Genomic DNA, 6,000 nt, shown 5'->3' with positions numbered 1-6,000 from the left:
CTGACAGCAGGGAGACTGTAGAGACGGGGGAAACCAGGCTATAAACTGTTCAACTAACAGCAGGGAGACTGTAGAGATGGAGAAACCAGGCTATAAACTGTTCAACTAACAGCAGGGAGACTGTAGAGATGGAGAAACCAGGCTTTAAACTGTTCAACTGACAGCAGGGAGACTGTAGAGACGGAGAAACCAGGCTATAAACTGTTCAACTAACAGCAGGGAGACGGGGAAACCAGGCTATAAACTGTTCAACTAACAGCAGGGAGACTGTAGAGACGGAGAAACCAGGCTATAAACGGTTCAACTAACAGCAGGGAGACTGTAGAGATGGGGAAACCAGGCTATAAACTGTTCAACTAACAGCAGAGAGACTGTAGAGATGGGGAAACCAGGCTATAAACTGTTCAACTAACAGCAGGGAGACTGTAGAGACGGGGAAACCAGGCTATAAACTGTTCAACTAACAGCAGGGAGACTGTAGAGATGGGGAAACCAGGCTATAAACTGTTCAACTAACAGCAGGGAGACTGTAGAGACGGAGAAACCAGGCTATAAACTGTTCAACTGACAGCAGGGAGACTGTAGAGACGGAGAAACCAGGCTATAAACTGTTCAACTAACAGCAGGGAGACTGTAGAGATGGAGAAACCAGGCTATAAACTGTTCAACTAACAGCAGGGAGACTGTAGAGATGGGGAAACCAGGCTATAAACTGTTCAACTGACAGCAGGGAGACTGTAGAGATGGGGAAACCAGGCTATAAACTGTTCAACTGACAGCAGGGAGACGGGGGAAACCAGGCTATAAACTGTTCAACTGACAGCAGGGAGACTGTAGAGACGGGGAAACCAGGCTATAAACTGTTCAACTAACAGCAGGGAGACTGTAGAGATGGGGAAACCAGGCTATAAACTGTTCAACTAACAGCAGGGAGACTGTAGAGACGGGGAAACCAGGCTATAAACTGTTCAACTAACAGCAGGGAGACTGTAGAGACGGGGAAACCAGGCTATAAACTGTTCAACTAACAGCAGGGAGACTGTAGAGACGGGGAAACCAGGCTATAAACTGTTCAACTAACAGCAGGGAGACTGTAGAGATGGGGAAACCAGGCTATAAACTGTTCAACTAACAGCAGGGAGACTGTAGAGACGGGGAAACCAGGCTATAAACTGTTCAACTAACAGCAGGAGACTGTAGAGACGGGAAACCAGGCTATAAACTGTTCAACTAACAGCAGGGAGACTGTAGAGATGGGGAAACCAGGCTATAAACTGTTCAACTAACAGCAGGGAGACTGTAGAGATGGGGAAACCAGGCTATAAACTGTTCAACTAACAGCAGGGAGACTGTAGAGATGGGGAAACCAGGCTATAAACTGTTCAACTAACAGCAGGGAGACTGTAGAGATGGGGAAACCAGGCTATAAACTGTTCAACTAACAGCAGGGAGACTGTAGAGACGGGGAAACCAGGCTATAAACTGTTCAACTAACAGCAGGGAGACTGTAGAGACGGAGAAACCAGGCTATAAACTGTTCAACTGACAGCAGGGAGACTGTAGAGACGGAGAAACCAGGCTATAAACTGTTCAACTAACAGCAGGGAGACTGTAGAGATGGAGAAACCAGGCTATAAACTGTTCAACTAACAGCAGGGAGACTGTAGAGATGGGGAAACCAGGCTATAAACTGTTCAACTGACAGCAGGGAGACTGTAGAGATGGGGAAACCAGGCTATAAACTGTTCAACTGACAGCAGGGAGACGGGGGAAACCAGGCTATAAACTGTTCAACTGACAGCAGGGAGACTGTAGAGACGGGGGAAACCAGGCTATAAACTGTTCAACTAACAGCAGGGAGACTGTAGAGATGGGGAAACCAGGCTATAAACTGTTCAACTAACAGCAGGGAGACTGTAGAGACGGGGGAAACCAGGCTATAAACTGTTCAACTAACAGCAGGGAGACTGTAGAGATGGGGAAACCAGGCTATAAACTGTTCAACTAACAGCAGGGAGACTGTAGAGACGGGGGAAACCAGGCTATAAACTGTTCAACTGACAGCAGGGAGACTGTAGAGACGGAGAAACCAGGCTATAAACTGTTCAACTAACAGCAGGGAGACTGTAGAGATGGGGAAACCAGGCTATAAACGGTTCAACTAACAGCAGGGAGACTGTAGAGACGGGGAAACCAGGCTATAAACTGTTCAACTAACAGCAGGGAGACTGTAGAGATGGGGAAACCAGGCTATAAACTGTTCAACTAACAGCAGGGAGACTGTAGAGATGGGGAAACCAGGCTATAAACTGTTCAACTAACAGCAGGGAGACTGTAGAGACGGGGAAACCAGGCTATAAACTGTTCAACTAACAGCAGGGAGACTGTAGAGACGGGGGAAACCAGGCTATAAACTGTTCAACTAACAGCAGGGAGACGGGGAAACCAGGCTATAAACGGTTCAACTAACAGCAGGGAGACTGTAGAGATGGGGAAACCAGGCTATAAACTGTTCAACTAACAGCAGGGAGACTGTAGAGACGGAGAAACCAGGCTATAAACTGTTCAACTAACAGCAGGGAGACTGTAGAGACGGAGAAACCAGGCTATAAACTGTTCAACTAACAGCAGGGAGACTGTAGAGACGGGGAAACCAGGCTATAAACTGTTCAACTAACAGCAGGGAGACTGTAGAGAAACCAGGGGTTCAAACCAGGCTATAAACTGTTCAACTAACAGCAGGGAGACTGTAGAGATGGGGAAACCAGGCTATAAACTGTTCAACTAACAGCAGGGAGACTGTAGAGACGGAGAAACCAGGCTATAAACTGTTCAACTAACAGCAGGGAGACTGTAGAGACGGGGAAACCAGGCTATAAACTGTTCAACTAACAGCAGGGAGACTGTAGAGACGGAGAAACCAGGCTATAAACTGTTCAACTAACAGCAGGGAGACTGTAGAGACGGGGAAACCAGGCTATAAACTGTTCAACTAACAGCAGGGAGACTGTAGAGACGGGGAAACCAGGCTATAAACTGTTCAACTAACAGCAGGGAGACTGTAGAGATGGGGAAACCAGGCTATAAACTGTTCAACTAACAGCAGGGAGACTGTAGAGACGGAGAAACCAGGCTATAAACTGTTCAACTAACAGCAGGGAGACTGTAGAGACGGGGAAACCAGGCTATAAACTGTTCAACTAACAGCAGGGAGACTGTAGAGACGGGGAAACCAGGCTATAAACTGTTCAACTAACAGCAGGAGACTGTAGAGACGGGGAAACCAGGCTATAAACTGTTCAACTAACAGCAGGAGACTGTAGAGACGGGGAAACCAGGCTATAAACTGTTCAACTGACAGCAGGGAGACTGTAGAGACGGAGAAACCAGGCTATAAACTGTTCAACTAACAGCAGGGAGACTGTAGAGATGGAGAAACCAGGCTATAAACTGTTCAACTAACAGCAGGGAGACTGTAGAGATGGAGAAACCAGGCTATAAACTGTTCAACTGACAGCAGGGAGACTGTAGAGATGGAGAAACCAGGCTATAAACTGTTCAACTAACAGCAGGGAGACTGTAGAGATGGGGAAACCAGGCTATAAACTGTTCAACTAACAGCAGGGAGACTGTAGAGATGGAGAAACCAGGCTATAAACTGTTCAACTAACAGCAGGGAGACTGTAGAGATGGGGAAACCAGGCTATACACTGTTCAACTAACAGCAGGGAGACTGTAGAGATGGAGAAACCAGGCTATAAACTGTTCAACTGACAGCAGGGAGACTGTAGAGACGGAGAAACCAGGCTATAAACTGTTCAACTAACAGCAGGGAGACTGTAGAGATGGAGAAACCAGGCTATAAACTGTTCAACTAACAGCAGGGAGACTGTAGAGATGGAGAAACCAGGCTATAAACTGTTCAACTGACAGCAGGGAGACTGTAGAGACGGAGAAACCAGGCTATAAACTGTTCAACTAACAGCAGGGAGACTGTAGAGATGGAGAAACCAGGCTATAAACTGTTCAACTAACAGCAGGGAGACTGTAGAGATGGAGAAACCAGGCTTTAAACTGTTCAACTGACAGCAGGGAGACTGTAGAGACGGAGAAACCAGGCTATAAACTGTTCAACTAACAGCAGGGAGACGGGGAAACCAGGCTATAAACTGTTCAACTAACAGCAGGGAGACTGTAGAGACGGAGAAACCAGGCTATAAACGGTTCAACTAACAGCAGGGAGACTGTAGAGATGGAGAAACCAGGCTATAAACTGTTCAACTAACAGCAGAGAGACTGTAGAGATGGGGAAACCAGGCTATAAACTGTTCAACTAACAGCAGGGAGACTGTAGAGACGGGGAAACCAGGCTATAAACTGTTCAACTAACAGCAGGGAGACTGTAGAGATGGGGAAACCAGGCTATAAACTGTTCAACTAACAGCAGGGAGACTGTAGAGACGGGGAAACCAGGCTATAAACTGTTCAACTAACAGCAGGGAGACTGTAGAGACGGAGAAACCAGGCTATAAACTGTTCAACTGACAGCAGGGAGACTGTAGAGATGGGGAAACCAGGCTATAAACTGTTCAACTAACAGCAGGGAGACTGTAGAGATGGGGAAACCAGGCTATAAACTGTTCAACTAACAGCAGGGAGACTGTAGAGACGGGGAAACCAGGCTATAAACTGTTCAACTAACAGCAGGGAGACTGTAGAGATGGAGAAACCAGGCTATAAACTGTTCAACTGACAGCAGGGAGACTGTAGAGACGGAGAAACCAGGCTATAAACTGTTCAACTAACAGCAGGGAGACTGTAGAGATGGGGAAACCAGGCTATAAACTGTTCAACTAACAGCAGGGAGACGGGGGAAACCAGGCTATAAACTGTTCAACTGACAGCAGGGAGACTGTAGAGACGGAGAAACCAGGCTATAAACTGTTCAACTAACAGCAGGGAGACTGTAGAGACGGAGAAACCAGGCTATAGACTGTTCAACTGACAGCAGGGAGACTGTAGAGACGGAGAAACCAGGCTATAAACTGTTCAACTAACAGCAGGGAGACTGTAGAGATGGAGAAACCAGGCTATAAACTGTTCAACTGACAGCAGGGAGACTGTAGAGATGGAGAAACCAGGCTATAAACTGTTCAACTAACAGCAGGGAGACTGTAGAGATGGAGAAACCAGGCTATAAACTGTTCAACTGACAGCAGGGAGACTGTAGAGACGGAGAAACCAGGCTATAAACTGTTCAACTAACAGCAGGGAGACTGTAGAGACGGGGGAAACCAGGCTATAAACTGTTCAACTAACAGCAGACTAAACTTAAAACTGTAAAACCATGTAACGAGACATTGTCAGTAAACCCTGTAGTGTCTACATTCACATAACTGTACTTCTCTAGCGTGAGAAAGGAAAGATAGAGGGCATAAATAAGGAAGGAAGACACACAACACTTCTCATAAAGATGGTTATGTGAATGTTGTGGTCATTCCAGACCCTACTCCAGCCAGGTCACTCCAGACCCTACTCCAGCTAGGTCACTCCAGACCCTACTCCATCCAGGTCACTCCAGACCCTACTCCATCCAGGTCACTCCAGACCCTACTCCATCCAGGTCACTCCAGACCCTACTCCATCCAGGTCACTCCAGACCCTACTCCATCCAGGTCACTCCAGACCCTACTCCAGCCAGGTCACTCCAGACCCTACTCCAGCCAGGTCACTCCAGACCCTACTCCAGCCAGGTCACTCCAGACCCTAATCCAGCCAGGTCACTCCAGACCCTAATCCAGCCAGGTCACTCCAGACCCTACTCCATCCAGGTCACTCCAGACCCTACTCCATCCAGGTCACTCCAGACCCTACTCCGGCCAGGTCACTCCAGCCAGGTCACTCCAGACCCTACTCCATCCAGGTCACTCCAAACCCTACTCCAGACCCTACTCCAGCCAGGTCACTCCAAACCCTACTCCAGCCAGGTCACTCCAGACC

General features: G+C 47.7%; 1 protein-coding gene across 1 annotated transcript in view; it reads right to left on the bottom strand.

Annotated features, from left to right (window-relative positions):
* LOC118380841 (bifunctional epoxide hydrolase 2-like) overlaps positions 1–6,000 on the bottom strand; it is a 35,840-nt gene that overhangs the window by 8,545 nt on the left and 21,295 nt on the right. The window lies entirely within an intron of this gene.

Source organism: Oncorhynchus keta, chromosome 35 (genome assembly GCF_023373465.1).
Source record: "Oncorhynchus keta strain PuntledgeMale-10-30-2019 chromosome 35, Oket_V2, whole genome shotgun sequence".
Lineage (NCBI taxonomy): Eukaryota > Metazoa > Chordata > Actinopteri > Salmoniformes > Salmonidae > Oncorhynchus > Oncorhynchus keta.
This window is presented reverse-complemented; position numbering and strand designations above follow the sequence as displayed.